Raw genomic sequence first — 17,150 nt, forward strand, 5'->3', positions numbered from 1 at the left:
TCTTCTGGGTGGCAGTGATGGCATGGATTGTGGTCATGAGTCCCTCCACAATGCCAAGGTTGTCATGGATGACCTTAGCCAAGGGGGCTAAGCAGTTGGTGGTACAGGAGGCATTGCTGACAATGCTGAGGCTGTTTTCGTACTTCTCGTGGTTCACACCCATCACAAACATGGGAACATCAGCAGAAGGGGCAGAGATAATGACCCTTTTGGCACCCCCCTGTAGGTGAGCCCCAGCCTTCTCCATGGTGGTGAAGATGCCAGTGGACTCCACAACATACTCAGCACCTGCCTCACCCCATTTGATTTTGGTGTGATCTCGCTCCTGGAAGATGGTTATGGGATTTCCATTGATGACAAGCTTCACGTTCTCAGCCTTGACTGTGCCATGGAATTTGCCATGGGTGGAATCATCCTGGAACATGTAGACCATGTAGTTGAGGTCAATGAAGGGGTCATTGATGGCGACAATATCCACTTTGGCAGAGTTAAAAGCAGCCCTGCAGACCAGGCGCCCAATCCGACCAAAGCCGTTTATTCAGAACTTCGGTTTCACCATGGTGCCTCGGGGATGCGGCTGGCGCTGTACTAGAAGAAGCGGCTGTCTGATGAACGGGAAGACCAGAGAGCCACAGAAGCAGAATTATACGGTAGTTAGCCATATGTCATACCTCTTTGTTTTAATATTTTCCCCACCTAGTATTTCTTAAAGGTCAGTCTAGGGTGGTGTCCGTGGCTCAAAGGAGTAGGGTGCCGGCCCCATATGCTGGAGGTGGCAGGTTCAAACCCAGCCCTGGCCAAAAATAAACAAACAAACAAAAAACCAAAAGTCAGTCCAGGGATAGTTGGTATTTCCCAGTTTCTCAGGTGAGTATTCAAGCTAGAAGTTGGTGAGTATTTCCCCATCTATCTTGGGAGTGAACCAGACTTACTCCATTTTGTTGAGGGCTTGAGCCCAGAAATTTGCCAGGAGTTAACTGGTATTTTTCTACTTTAGCCTAGGCCTAACAGCACAAGTCCCCACCTCCAACAAACTGTATTCAAACCATAGCACTTAGCATAACCTTGAGTAGGGTGGATGACTGGCTTTGGTTCTTAGTTCTCTCTTCCTCCTTCCTCTGGAAAGGTGAAGGGCTGCAGTGTGGGCAGATGGTCAGACTTAACTTTGATGGGCATACCTAAAAAGGTTGTGAAAGTTTCTGTAGACAGGCACATCTCAGTGTGACATATACAGGTTTTGATGTGTGCTAGTGTTTTTAAAATTGGGAGTAGCAACCCACTCATATGTCATGAAAGGGTTTTAGTGGTATTAAGCAAGATATTAAAAAGCAAAATAAGATAGAGAGGCACCTGTGGCTCATTGAGTAGGGCGGCGGCCCCATATACCAAGGGTGGCGGGTTCAAACCCAGCCCCAGCCAAACTGCAACAAAAAATAGCCGGGCATTGTGGCGGGCGCCTGTAGTCCCAGCTACTTGGGAGGCTGAGGCAGAAGAATTGCCTAAGCCCAGGAGTTGGAGGTTGCTGGAGCGACTCTGCTGCACTCTACCGAGGGCGAAAAAGTGAGACTCTGTCGCTACAAAAAAAAAAAGAAAAAGTAAAATAAGATAAAAAGAATAAAAATATCAGGGTGCATTGTGCATAGTAGAGGTAAGTACTGTTTTCATTTATAGATACACCTATATGTCCTTGGTCGTCATTCATTAATGAAAATAAACTTGAAAAACACCAGTGTAGAGAGGAAGGGCTGAGACTGTAACCTCTGCAGTTTTAAGGTTCAGTGGGAAGAGTCTCAGCTCCATTAAATACCAGCTGCATGACTATAGGTGAGCTTCATAACTTCTTTAAGCCTCAGATTCCTCATCTATAAAGTGAGGATAAAGATGGATCTTGCCTCATGAAGTTATGTTTGTTGAGAGGATTAAAGCCTTGACTACAATGCTTGACACACAACGTGTCCTGTACATGGCAACTATTATGATTATTTATGAAAACTGGTTACTCATCTGTTGGGGGTTTATGTGGCATGAGAATTGTGATTAAATGAGTCATATGGGCATATTTTCAGCATGGAAAAAGGATGTGGTCCTTAAATCTCAATATTCACTACTGGTCTTCTGTCTGAAAGAACATCTGATACATTATTTCAAAGAAAATATTTGAAAACCCAAGACTCCCTCAATAAGCACATAATTCTTAGGATCTTCAGAATAGCATAAATTGTAATTTCCTCTCTAGTCCCCTTTTGGAAAGGTATAATAGGATTGGGAGCAGTGGATGCAGCAGTGAAATAGGGTTGTGCCCTCCCTATAGCCTCTTGGGATGGGAAGGGCAGAACTGCACTCCTCTTGTTCTCTGTGGGATCTCTCCATTTGTCGAAGACAGGCTTCTGCCTCCAGAAATTAATTTCTTTCCTTCAGGCTGTGCTTCTGATAAAGTCATCCACATTATGCTGTTCTGGTGGATTAACATGATTAATAGTGATTTGTTTAGGGGGTGGCCTTTTGATTATCACGGTTGTATTTATTCTTTTAAGCAGTTTTATTAGGGCATAATTTAGTTACCATAAGTTCACCCATTTTAAGTGTAAAATGCAGTGATTCCTAGTGAATTTACAGGGTTGAGCAAATATCACCACAAGCAAGTTTCAGAACATTTCCTTCCCACCAAAAGAAAGATCCCTCATGACTACTTGCAATCCTTTTCCTGCCCTCCAGCCTTAGGAAACCACTCATCTACTATCTTTGCAGATTTGACTTTTTTAGACATTTAATCAAAATGGAATCATACAACGTGTGGTCTTTCGGGTCCAGCTTTTTTAACGTAGCATGTTTTTGAGGTCCAGGCACTTTATAGCATGTCTTGGTACTTCATTTCTTTTTATTGCCCCATAGTATTCTATTGTATGGTATACATCTGTTTCTCCATTTCCAGTTGATGAATATTTGACTGTTTCCACCTTTTGGCAATTATGAATAATGGTGCTGTAACAATTCACATACAAGTCCTTTTTTTGGACATATATTTTTATTTCTCTTCATATCTAGCAGTGGGATCAATGGGTCATATGCAAAAATTATGCTCAAAATTTTAAAGAAATTGACAAACTGTCTCTCAAAGTTGGTGCACCAATTTACATTCCCACCATCAAAACATGAGAGTTTTAGTTCCTGCATATCCTTGCCCATGCTTTTGATGATAGCCCATTTTAGAGGAAGTTAAGTGGTAGCTCATTTAATTGAACCAGTGAATTAATGATGTTGAGCATCTTTTCATGTATTTATTAGCCATTTATATACTTTCCTTTGTGAAATGTCTATCTAAATCTTCTGCCAAAATTTTAACCAAGTTGTTTGTTTTCTTATTGTTGACTTCTAAGAGTTCTTTGTATATTCTGGATACAAATTTTTTATTAGATCTATGATTTGCAAATATTTGATTTCAGTCTTTGGTTTGTCTTTAAATTTTCTTAAAGATACCTCTTAAAGAGGAAAAATTTTAATTTTGATAAAGTTCAATTTATCAAGTTTTTATTTTATAGATTGTACTTTTGATGTGATATCTAAGAACTCTTCATTTAAATCAAGGTCTTACCAGTTTCTTCTATGTTTTATTCTGAAAGTTTATACTTTCAGCTTTTAAATTTAGGTCTATAAATGCATTTTGAGTTGTTTTTATGGGTGGTGTGAGGAAAGTATCTAAATTTATCTTTTGGCATGTGACATTTGTTGAAAATAGTTTCTTTCTTAATTTTTTTTTTTTTTTTATTGAGACAGAGTCTCACTTTGTCACCCTTGGTAGAGTACCATGGCATCACAGCTCACAGCAACCTCAAACTCCTGGGCTCAAGTGAACCACTTGCCTGAGCCTCCCGAGTAGCTGGGATTACAGGACACCCCCCTCCCCCCGTGTCTCTATTTTTAGAGATGAGGTCTTGCTCCTATTCAGGCTGATCTCAAACTCCTAAGCTCATGCAATCCACCCACCTTGGCCTCCCAGAGTGCTATGTTTATTGGCGTATGCCATTGTGCCTGGCTCTGAAAATTGTTTCTTGTATATCAAAATGCATTGACACTTTTGCATAACAACCAATTGACCATAAGTGGAAGGGTTTATTTCTAGACTCTCAATTCCGTTCTGTTGATCAATATGTTTATCCTTATGCCTGTACCACACTGTCTTCATTGCTGTTGCTTTGTGGTAAGTTTTGAAATCAAGACATATATGTCCTCTGGTTCTGATGTTCTTTTTCAAGATTTTTTTAACTATTTTGGATTCTTTGCCTTTCCATATAAATTTGGGGATCAACCTCTCAATTTCTGCAAACATAGCATCTGGGATTTTGATAGAAATTGCATCGACTTCATAGACATATTTGGGGGAGAATTGCCATTTTAGTGATATTGGAAATGTCTTTCTACTTATTCCTATTTTCTTTAATTTCGTGGCACATGTTTATAGTTTCTGATGTATAAATCATAGACTTCTTTTGTTATATTTATTTCTAACTATTTTATTCTTTTTCATGCTATTATTAATGAGATGGTTTCTTAATTTCATTTTCAAATACTTCATTATTAGTACCTAGAAATACAATTTATTTTTGTAAATTGATCTTATATCATGCAATCTTTTTGACTTTGTTTATTACTGCTAATAATTTTTTAGTGGATCTCTTGGGACTTTCTATATATAAGGTCATGTAATTTGTGAATAGAGAGTGACATCAGTGAAAATGGTGGAGTAAGGAAATCCAGAAGGCTTGCCCCTCCCTAAAAGCAAAGAAAAAAGTGGCAAAAACTTTCAGAATCAACTTTCTTCTTAAAACTCTGAAAACTAACCAAAAGCTTGCAGCATCTCAGAGTCCTTGTTCAAGAAAAATGGCTAATATTTTTAGGAACAGAGCTTTGTGGCATTTTAACTTACCCTGATTTTATCCACCACTCCCTGTTTCAGTTTTTACCTTGAAAATAATATCCTGAATTCTAATAACAGTACTGGAGAGAACAGAAGAACCTCATTTGCAAAGAATTGCCTTCAGTTGATCTGTCTGGTAGTTGTCTGGGATATCTGCACAAAAGGCACTTCTTTTAACTGTATTCTTTTTTAAATTTCAGGTTAATTTGAGGATACAAAGAAATAGGTTACAATGTTTGAATTTGTTAGGTAGAGTCCCTTTTGTAGTTGTGTCCTACACCTATCTCACCTAACTTCAAACTCACCCAGTCCTAAAGTCACTACCTGTAGGGAAGACACTTTTGAAAAATGTATAGACAAATATTTAACTTCTTGTTGCCTGAGGAAATAGATAACAGTTGACACAAAACTTAGATTGACCAAAAATTGTGGGAGGAAAAGTTGAGACTCACAGGGGAATAGAGCTCTGAAAGGTTCCAATATATCCCTGGGAATCTAGAAGGTCACATGCAAGTCCACAGCCATCTGTGTGCTCAGGAAAGACTTGAGAAGACCCTAAGCTCTCATCTCTGGCTGACTTTGAGCACTTCTGGCACAAGCCAGAAATAAACGCTAAGGTAGGGTTGTAAACTGCATGCCTGAGTGTTGAAAGCATGCCCCAACATGCATACAGGCACAGAACCCCTCTGCAAAGACTGTGAATTTCTTTGGTTCCTGGTGCCAAGCATTTAAGAAAATCTTTGTTCAGTTTTTGGCTGACCAGCAGGCTGACAGAACAGAGACTTCAGTGACCAAGAATAAAAAAGAATATAGACTTCACAGAAGTGTAAATTTCTTTATCTTATTTGGAGTTCATTGAGCTTCTTAGGTCTGTGGACTAATGGTTTTAATCAATTTAAGGATGGTTTTGGCTACTGGGTCTTCAAAGACTTTTTACTGTCCCTGTCTCTCTCTTTGCCATTTTGAACTCCCAGAGCAAATATATGTGTATACTTGATAGTATGTCACAGGTCCCTCAGATTCTGCTAATATTTCTTCATATTTTTTCTTTCTGTTCTTCAGATTGAACAATTTCTATTGCATTATCTTCAAGTTTGCTGATTCTCTCTTTTTCTTTTGATTATTTAAAGATGGTTTCCCTTCTTTGAAGATATTTATAACATCTGCTTTAAAGTCATTGTCTGGTAAGTCCCCACCTGAGGTCTTTCAGAGAGTTTCTATTGACTACTTTTTTGTCCTTGCATATGGGTCACACTGTCCTGTTTTTGTTTTTTGCATGTCTCATAACTTTTTTTGAAAACTGGACATTTTGATAATATATTACAGGAAAGATATATTCTGATTCCACTTTCCTATAGGTTTGTAGTTGCTATTTTGTTTGTTATTTGTGTAGTAACTTGCCCAGAATAACTCTGTAGTGTCTGTCTCCCCAGCAGAACATAGCCACTGATGTCTCTACTTAATTAAAAAACATTTGTGATCTTATTTTTAACCTGGGTTTTCTAGAGTCATTTCTGAGTCACCATAGCTTAGTGGTCAGTTAAAGATTTTTCAGAGGTTGTATTTAAACATCTTGATCCAATAAGGCTTATATCCTATGTTGACGGATCTGTATATAGTTTGGGAAATGGCATTTAAAGTTTAAGCAGTTTGAAAGTCTTTCACAGCCTTTACTTTTAGTGCTTTCAAAGTCTCACGTTCATTCAGGGACAAGTAGCTTACTAAGATTCTCTTCAATCTTTCCTAAGCATAAGCACACCCATGTGCAGACCTATAGCCTTCCAGATCCCTGGAGATTTGTGGGAGCTTACCAAAGCTCTCTCTGGCTACCTTGATCCTCAGATCTTGCTGATAAATTTCTTACTTTTCTGCTTGTATCATGTTTGACTCAGCTGGCATGGCAACCTCAGATTAGCTGTGATTTTGGTTTTCTCTAATTGTTTGCCCCCAAGATTGCTATTATTTTCAACAATACCCCAGGCATGGATTTTTCCTTATTCCACTCAAACCATGTTAGCCCTTCTTGCAGTGGAACTGCTAGTCCTCAAGGCCTGTCCTGCTCTGTCTTGCTAAAACTATAGCGCCATAGAGCTTGGGGGGAAGGGCATGAAGCAATCTCAAGTAAAAATACCAAACTCTCCTTGTTCTTACTGAAATTCAATAGTTTTTCTTGAATAAATGCTTATCACTTTGTTTTACTTTTTGGTAAATTTCCAGATTCCAGAATGGTTATTTTTAACAATTTTATCCAGTTTTATTGTTGTTTTGGGAGATAAGAATTTGCTGAGCTCCTCACTCAGCTATTATGGAAGAGCAGGACTTCCAGAATCCCTAGTAATCATCCTTTGAGACTATATTTGTCATACATACCACCCAAATTGGAAGGCTTCTCAGAACATAGTGGTTCATACCTAGAGTCGTGTCTGTACATTGTGGCTAGGACAAAGGTAGATCAAGTTACAGTGATATGCCTTCTTAATATATCATCAACTGTCAAAAGAAGATTTACAGAAGACCAGGTGTGGTGACTCACACCTGTAATCCTAGCACTCTGGGAGACCAAGGCTGTGGATTGCTTGAGCTCAGGAGTTTGAGACTAGCCTAAGAGTGAGACACCATCTCTACTAAAAATAGCCAGGAGTGTGACAGGGGCCTGTAATCCCAGTTACATTACTAGGGAGGTTGAGAGAAGAGAATTGCTTGAGCCCAGGAGTTTGAGGTTGATGTGAGCTATAAAGCAATGGAACTCTACCCAGGGTGACAGAATGAGACTCTGTCTCAAGAAAAAAAGTTCAAGAAGACTTACAGAGAGATTTAGCATCCTGTATTCAGAAAGAGAATGAACAATCCATGCCCCTGAAGTTTACATTCCACATGACAGTAGTGTGAAGGCTATTGTGGATGGGGGCACCACACACCCAACTGAGAAACAGTCTTCAGGATGGGGCATTGAAAAGAAGAGAGGAACATTTTCCTTTATAAAACATCAATTATAGGAAATGAGAGGATGGAAGATAAGCTGTGAAGGAAACTTCTAGGTTAAAAAAATTAGTAAAGGATATGTTCTTATCCTCTTTACACACTTGTATATCTGGAAATCCTTCTGTGTCTTTTTGTCTATAGTTCAACTCTGGTCTCTCTGATCCTGGCTGTAAATATTCCCATGAAGCTGGACATCCTTCACAGTCACAGAGAATAATGGTTCCTGTAGTAGTGTGAGGGATACCTGTGTTTCTGTGTGTGTGCCATAAGGAACAGCTTCCCACATAAAATTCCTCAGAATACTAGAATTGCTAGGTGTATACATGCAAATGAAAGTCTTTGATGTGTATTTTCAATTAATAAATGACTCTTGCACAGCATTAATGAAGTTATTTTGCCCTTACCAGCCTTAATTCATAGGTTATAATGCTAATGAAGGTTAGTTTTTTTCCTAATGTTGCTTCTACTTTTATTCACTGTCTTTCCCCCATTTTTAGTAATTACTTGTGCAATAAAACAGTGCCTAAATTGGTCTAAAAACATCATTCCAAATTTTAAAAAAACAACACTTGAAAACAGCAATCCCCACCAGTATGTATCTTATGAATGAGGGTGAGCATTTAAGCAATTACTATGCAGTAACCATGTGCCGATTGCAGAACAATTGCCTGAAGGGAACAGCAACTTGCATAACCCCATTTTGAAAAAGTAGACCTGTTTTTATTTTATCTTTCTCAGTTTTAGCTGGCGTTTTAAAGAGAGATGTGATTTTGTAGCTTTGGGGAGCACATGTCTATTTCAGGCAGTTGTCAGAACCGAGAACTGGAGGAATTCAAGAAGAGGGCTCTAGAGCTCTGTTCTAAAAAATATTGTAGAAGTAGAGGGTCTTTGGTTTTTAACAGCCAAGCTCTGTCCATTTTGTGAGCAAATGTCACAGCAAAAGACAGAATGTAGTTCAGAGAATAGCTTCAGAAGACAAATGGCAGGGGGTCCAAGCAGCTATAACTTAGTGCTTTAGTCATCTTTAATGGAAATGGAGCCTCTAGCCAAGCCTAATATATAATGTATCATAAAACATATGTCTGTCAGTCTCTCAGGTACAATAAATAGGGAAAACACAGACCTCAAAGGGAGGGTATGGCAGGCCTTGCAGAGGGGCTCGAATTACTTGACTTGTTGTAGGGGGTTGAGGGCTGTGGGGGAGGAATGATGTAATGTATATTTTTAGTGTTTCTAAGAAATGACTGTCTCCAGCCCTGTTCCGGTGGGCCATAGGAAAGGGAGGGGCTGTATCTGCACAGGAAAATTGAAGCCAGTGCTTATTTTACAGGTGATGAAGTTTTCTTTTTTCTTTTTTCTTTTTTTTTTAATTTGGAAGGTAGTATAACAAGAAAGAGATGGGACACATTTAACTGATGTCATTTTCCAGAATTCCCACCACCTTTGCATCTCACCATTGCCTCATCTTTTTTCCTTAGTGAAACAGCCCAGGGCACCCTGGTAACAATGGATGTCTTTGTCCTTGTGCCCAAGAACTCCAGTTACTCTCCCTCAGGGTGCTCTGAGGCAAAGTCTGAATTTCCTGCAGTCCCAGTCTGCTCTTACCTCAGCTAGACAATACTGCTAGGTAGGTTCTCATCCTATCCCACTACTGAGCCTACTACTTTGAATGCCAGTTCTTCCTATGTGCTGTAAGACCTTGGCTGTCACCTCTATGACTCAGTTTCCTAACCTGTATAATGGGAAGGATAAGCTATCTTTTGGGAACTCAATTATAGGTCTCTTATTTCAACTCTAAAGCATGTTCTATGGGTTGCCACAGATGCTTACACTCAAAATGTCATCTCTGCTGTGTTTTTCTAAATTACTCATATGTCCTTCCTCTCCCTGGAAAAGCCCACTGAAATAGTTTCCTACATCAAATCCTTTCAAAACGGATTGACCTGGCCCCATCCATTCCATTTATGCTAAGAAGTCTCAATACTTCTGGATCTTTCTACTCTTCTACCTCTTCTGCGTCTCAACACACAGGTTAGTATGTTCTCAAGCATAAAGATGCACACATACACACTAATGCTCATACACAGCCCCACATCCCCATACATCAAGAGAATGGCTCTTCATGTGATGTGATTCAAAGTGACACTGAAACCAGAGTCTCTGGCCTAAAATGTAAGGAAAGCAATTCTTTATCCAACTTTAACAGCCTCATTCTTTTGATTCATGATGGTTTTTCCATGTAAGTTCTCCTAGGAGCTACTCAATTATCCCCTCTTACTTCACATACATAGGCATAGGTAAGGATCCTGGAGACTAGAGGGGAGGGGACTGCTGTCAGAAGAGTAGTAGGCACCTAAGTCGAATCCGACTCACTTGCCAGTGTTTTATAGGATCAGCCCAGTCTACACAGCCATGTTTGGTTTGTTGATATTATTGTAACTCATAAATATTTAAGCATGTTCACACTTGCCCAGTTTCTCAATGATTTTTAAACCCCCTTAGGGCTTGAATCCTTATTTTCTCCTTTGGCTGCCTTTTCTAATACTGTCTATAGAGATCTTTCTTTGGTTGAATGGCTTTAACTTTTTGACTGTGACCCAGTGTAAGAAATACATTTTACACATAAGTATGCATACAAATATATAGATGACTAAAAGAAGACTTTTACAAAACTATATTCCTATACTCCAGATCAAATGCATTTTGGTTTATTCTATCCCATTTTTTAATTTAATTTTTAATTAAAATTATAACTGTATACATTTATGGGGTTCAATGTGATGATTTGATATACAATGTGGAATGCTTAAAACAAACTGACTAACATAACCATCACCACACTTACTTAGTTTTTCTGGTAAAATATTGAAAATTTACTCTTAGTTATTTTGAAATATACCTTGCATTGTGCACATTAGGTGAGATCCCACCAAATGCCCTCCCTCCTCCCACCAATTAATCTCACTTCTCCCTTCCCCTGTCCCTCCCCTCCCCTCCCCCTTGCTAGACTATATTTGTGTTTTATCATTCATATGATTGTGTGTTTATAAATTGTTTTCATAATAGTATTGAGTACATTGGTTACTTCCCCCCTCCATTCTTGAGGTACTTCACTAACATGTTCCAACTCCATCCAGGTAAGCATAAAACATGTAAAGTCTCCATCTTTTTTTTTTTTTTTTTTTGAGACAGAGCCTCAAGCTGTCCTCCTGGGTAGAGTGCCATGGCATCACGCTCACAGCAACCTCCAACTCCTGGGCTCAAGCGAGTCTCCTGCCTCAGCCTCCCAAGTAGCTGGGACCACAGGCGCCCGCCACAACGCCTGGCCATTTTTTGGTTGCAGCCGTTATTGTTGTTTGGCGGGCCCAGGCTGGGGATTCGAACCCGCCACCTTAGGTGTATGTGGCTGGTGCCTTAGCTACTTGAGCCACAGGTGCTGAGCCAAGTCTCCATCTTTTTATGGCTGAATAGTATTCCATGGTATACATATACCACAGTTTGTTAATCCATTCAAGGGTTGATGGGCACTTGGGTTGCTTCTGTGTCTTGGCAATTGTGAATTGAGCTGCAATAAACATTCTGGTGCAAATGTCCTTGTGGTAAAATGATTTTTGTTCTTTTGAGTAGATACCTAGTAATGGGATTGCAGGATCAAACAGAAGGTCAACTTTTAGTTCCTTGAGGATTCTCCATACTTCTTTTCTATTCTACTCTATCCCATTTTAAAATGATGTTTTTGACTTGCCATGGCAAAATTACTTACCAAACACATTTCCTCTTTGGATACATAGCTACAGTACATTTCCCAACCTCCTTTGTGACTCGGCATGGCCAAAGTATTGAGTTTTAATAAAACGTAACCAGGAGGGATGTGTTCCTCTTTCAGGTATGACCGATAAAAACCTTACACATGGGGTCGCTCAAGTCTTTCAACAATCCACTGGCTTGATGCAGACAAAGGTGGTGGTTATAGACAGCATATCTGTGTCCTGATCCCCCATTCGTATGTTGAAATCCTAATCCCCCATATCATGGTATCAGAGGGTGGGGCCATTGGGAGGTGATTGGATCATGAGGATAGAGCCCTCATAAGTGGGTTCAGTTCCCTTATAAAAGAGACCCTGGAGAGCTCCCTCATCCTCTTTCCTCCATGCCAGGATACAGCAAGAAGTCAGCCATCTGCAACTGGAAAAGGGTCCTTCCCCAGAACCATGATGGCAATCTGATCTCTGACTTCCAGCCTTCGGAGCTATGTGAAATGAATTTCTTTTGTTTATAAGATATCCAGTTTGCAGTACTTTGTTATAGCAGCCTGAACTAAGACACGTGGCAATCTTGGAAGCCACATATTTAAGATGGCAGTGCTTCAGGGTGGAGTGAGCCTCAACCCCAGCCCCTGAATCTCTGCCTCAAATACCCATTTCAAACTTTATTCAAGAGACAAACTTCTGTTTTTTTGAACCACTATATGTTTGGAGTTTGTTTATGAGAACAGCTAATATTATTCTAACTAATTTACCCTCAACAAACTCATCAGTTGACTCTTTTTACAAGTACATATACCATCCTTTATAATTTAACATTTCCCAAATAGCAACTCTCCTTAGCACCTGACACCACTCTTTGATCCACCTTAACTCACCAGACCCACAAGCAACATTTTGTTACCAAAGAAACCAAAGCACTGAGCTGAACAGGTTGTTGGAGTGCAGTTGTCAGAATATGTCTATGACAAATATTTGGGCTCACATTTGCCGGCCGCTGCACTTAACCCAATCACCTTGTACTCATAGCACAGCTCTAAAGATAGCAACTATGGGTTGTGAGAGTGAGAAGTTTAACTTACTATTATGGGGATTTCTTACTATAGAATTTTGAATGAAGCAAAATTCCCTGCCTGGGATTCAGGACAAGTAGAGAGACTTCATTAAGGATGGTGGAAACATCTTTTGTCCTTCCTCTTACTTGGGCATTCTGGGCATTTGGGGGGTTTATGGCTCCTGGTTATTGCTTTTAAACTCTGGATGAAGTCGTGGACTAGAGCAGGGGTCCTCAAACTTTTTAAACAAGAAGCCAGTTCACTGTCTCTCAGAGCACTGGAGGGCCGGACTGCAGGCCCTGGGACAAGTTGGCTGCTAAGCAGGACAGGCAGTGGCGGCAAAAACACCCGGTGGGCTGAATAAATGTCCTCAGAGGGCTGCGTGTGGCCCGTGGGCCGTAGTTTGAGGATGCCTGGAATAGAGTTAGCCTAAACAGGGAACAGGTTTCCTGGCCAGTCATAGATATACCATCATCCCTGGGGGAAATAATCAAGAGAAGAATCCACAGGCTTATCATTCTACTTTCCCATTCAGTCCTGGTTCCTTTCCTAGAACCCAAACTGAACAAGCTTGGTATTGCTAAAACTCCTTTGCTGGGCTTTTTCTTACACAGTGCTGACTTGAGGGGAGTGGCTTATGTTTTCCATTTGTCACCTTCTTTCTCATCCTACTATGGGGCTATTAGTAACACCTGCTCTCTGTAAGCCTTCAAGCTCTCCCAGTGGTTCCAATGTGGGGTTAGAGCTGAGAACCACCCTGCGGGCAGATCTTTGCTACTCAAACTCCCTGTGCGTATCAATCACCAGAAGATTTTGTTAAAATGCAGATTCTTTTTCCGCTAAGTGTAAGGGCAAGAAAAAGCGGGCTTTCTCTCCTGTGGCCTGGGGTATGGGACAAGATGAAGTTGTCTACGCTTTCTTCCCATGGGAAAGTGCCATGTATTCCTAGATAGCCACAACTGTGTACAGTGAAGTCATGCTTATGTAATTGCTGCTCGGCATGTCGCCACTTTTGTTCCCCTGGGTATAAAGGTGCACAGGACCTTTCCCTTGCTCGGATTGTGGATCACAGATTGCGATGTATAACTAAGCTCCTCGGCCGCCAGGAGCTAGGGCGGACCTCCCACATAACTTAGTTCATCAGCTGCCCATGAGCTGAATAAAGCATGTTGCACCTGCCCTCCATGCCTGAGTTTCTCTCCAGTCTGGCCGAATTAGAACACTGGCATTACACTAAGTCTGGGCTGGGCCTGAGATCTTGCATTTCTAATTGTCTCCCAGGTAATGTCTCTTGCTCCTGGTCCTCTGACTACACTTAAGGAGGGTATCAAGGAGCCAGGAGGCTGGGTCAGATAGCTGTTCACCACCACATGTTGTGAGCTCTTATCTGGCAGAATAAGAGGAGTGAAGGATCATTTTTGCCTCTCATAGGTATGGAGTGATGATCTAGCTCAGTTCCACAATACAGGCACTGTGAAGATTAACAACCATCTCCAGACAAGGCAGGATGCTTTAGCCAGACTCTGATAGTCTGGGCACATTAATTCCTGGGTACTCAGGTTACTTGATGTGGTCTTAGTCTGTGCTGCAGACTAGGTAATTTAGAAATAGAAATGTGTCTCTTGGGTGAAGCCCATAGCTCAGGGTGGGGTGCTGGTCACTTACACCAGGCTGGAGGGTTAGAACCCAGCCCAGGCCAGCTAAAGCAACAGTGACAACTGCAACAACAAAAAAATATAGCCAGGCATTGTGGGGAGCGCCTGCAGTCCCAACTACTTGGGAGGCTGAGTCAAGAGACTCTCTTAGGCCCAAGAGTTTGAGGTTTCTGTGAGCTGTGATGCCACAGCACTCTACCCAGGGTGACAGCTTGAGACTCTGTCTCAAAAGAAAAAAAAGAAAGAAAGAAACAGAAATGTGTTTCTCATGGTTCTAGAGGCTGGGAAGTCTCAGACCAAGGCACTAGTGGGACTGGTGTGTAGTAAGGGCTACTCTTTCAGTATGATGCCTTGTTGCTACATCCTCTGGAGGGGGTAAATGCTGTGTCCTCACATGGCTGAAAAGACAGAAGGGTGAGGGGGCCTCTTTTCAATCTTGAGCTCTTTCATATAGGGGCTAATCCCATTCATGAGGGCTCTGCCCTTATGACTTAATCACCTCCCAAAAGCCACATCTACACCTCTTAATACTGCTGCACTGAGAATTGTGTCAACATGAATTTTTTTTTTTTAATTGAGACAGAGTCTCACTTTGCCACTATGATGCCATGCATCATAGCTCACAGCAACCTCAAACTCTTGGGCCCAAGTGATTCTCTTGCCTCAACCTCCTTAGTAGCTGGGACTACAGGTGCCTGCCACAATGCCTGGCTATTTTTTTTGTGCAGTTGTCATTGTTACTTAGCAGGCCCAGGCTGGGTTCAAACCCACCAGTCCTGGAGCATGTGGCCAGCACCCTAACCACTGAGCTATAGGCGTCACCCAACATGAATTTTTGGAGGAAACACCATCATTCAAACCATAGCCCTTAATGATACTTTTGAGATTCTTTTTTTTTTTTTTTAGCTAGAATTCACTTTTTAATATAATCATCCCTAAACTTTTCTGAAAATTTCCCTTTAAAAATTTCTCTCTCTAACAAATAACTCAACACCACTAAATTCTTTACACCATAATTATACTGAAGAAATAATAACAATACTAGCATCAGAAAGGTCTTGGAACTCAGCTCACCCACCACTTCAGAAGACTGGAGAAACTGAAGACTCATCCCTAGTATTGAAGGATAATTTTCAAAATGTTAAAAACATGTCTCTCATACAAATGCAGAATTAACACGTGTCAAAGATTTTATTCATCTCATTAATGAGGGAGCCAGCAAGATGGTAAGACTGGTTCTTACTGGTTCTATATATATAGTCAGTTAAAGGAATGCTGAAATGAATTTGCCAATAGATACAAAACTGGTAAATGTTTATGGGACCATAGAACTATAACTAGTTGGGTCAACTTTTGTACTGGGCAAAAATATATAAATTAACAGCTAACTTTGTAGTGTCTGAGCTCCAATCAGATAAGAAATAGCAAAGCCAAACACAAGTGCATTCTCCTGTACAATCAAATAATTCTTGGGTGAATCTGGTTTAAATGACTTTAAAAGGACATTCTCTTCCTTTAGTTTTTAGTTTGGTTAATTTTTTCTTAATGCTAGGCAGAACTTGAACCAGAATCAGGATCCCAGTGCACTTTTAAACTTCCTTGTTCTTCGTGAGTCAGCCATGACATCATGTTTAGCAGCTGTTTTTAAGCTTTTCTCCACCAAAACAATGATATCAGATGACAATCACGTGTGTGACACATTCCCCTGGGTTTTCCCAGGGTTGTATGGGGGCTCTAACTCAACCCCTTTTACTCCTACTAGAGAAAGCATATGTAGATGTGTAACTCTGATATTATTATGGAAAGAATAGATTATATGTATATGTATTTGATTTGCACTTAAGAAACTGTTCTTGAACTTTGCTACATAAATTATTATTAGTAAAAATAAATTTCCTCACAGATTCTATCACAGCTGACCTCAGCACATCAGCATGAAATGACATGACTTCAGGAATGCTAATGTATGAGATGCAATGCTCCCACGTTTTGGAAAATCCCATACTGTCTTGCTTGAGTTTGTATCTGGCCTTGCTTTGTGCTGTAGAATCTCAAATTCCATGCGCTTGGCCTGACAGCAAGAAGGACTGGAACATATGGGGCTTGAGACACATTGAGTAATCCTTAACTATTTATTGCCCAACTACTACAGTTCTCTGGTCATGAGAGATATTAGGTGAGCTTCTAGTTTATCACATGGCATCCGCGAAGCTGGTTACTTCAGCTATCCAACAGAGGTGAGAATGCATTTTTAAAATCCTCTGGGTCATATGCCTCATTGGTTTCCCTCTGCTGAGATGCTGCTCAGGCTCATGCTGGCTTCAGGATCATGGTGAATGCCCTTTGTCTGGATATGTTCTGAAACTCCATGGAGGCCTTCTCTTGACATACTTGTACTCTGTGACCTCATCCCTTTTCCCATGGCTGATTAATAAGGAGTGGGGGTAAAAACCCAACCCTATTGGGATTGGCGAGGCACTCTCTCTTAGAAATTTGGACCTTGAATCAAAGAGACAGCACAGGAGAGGTGTTGGCACTGGGTTGTTGCTGACCACAGCTTTTCCCCCTTTTCATAGATAAATCATTATCTTTAATTAAGTACAAAGACCTTTCCAACAGTCACCTAGAGATCATTTCACTCAACCCTCTGGCTACCAGTCTCTTGTCTCTATCTTCAGCAATAGAGAGGCAGATACCTTTTCCTTGCAGAAGATAAATTCTTGGTTTGTTAACTTTGCCAATTACAAAAATGTTGTAGAGCCAGGTGGCAAAACTGTTG

General features: G+C 40.6%; 1 pseudogene across 1 annotated transcript; it reads right to left on the reverse strand.

Moving 5' to 3' along the window:
* Window position 1: 1 nt before the first annotated feature.
* LOC100962429 lies at window positions 2–625 on the reverse strand (annotated as a pseudogene). Its single transcript, XR_001161752.2, has one exon. The product of XR_001161752.2 is annotated as a glyceraldehyde-3-phosphate dehydrogenase pseudogene (transcript).
* Between the last annotated feature and the right edge of the window lie 16,525 nt (window positions 626–17,150).

Source organism: Otolemur garnettii, unplaced genomic scaffold (genome assembly GCF_000181295.1).
Source record: "Otolemur garnettii isolate 467f Iridium unplaced genomic scaffold, OtoGar3 scaffold00192, whole genome shotgun sequence".
In the NCBI taxonomy this organism is placed as follows: domain Eukaryota; kingdom Metazoa; phylum Chordata; class Mammalia; order Primates; family Galagidae; genus Otolemur; species Otolemur garnettii.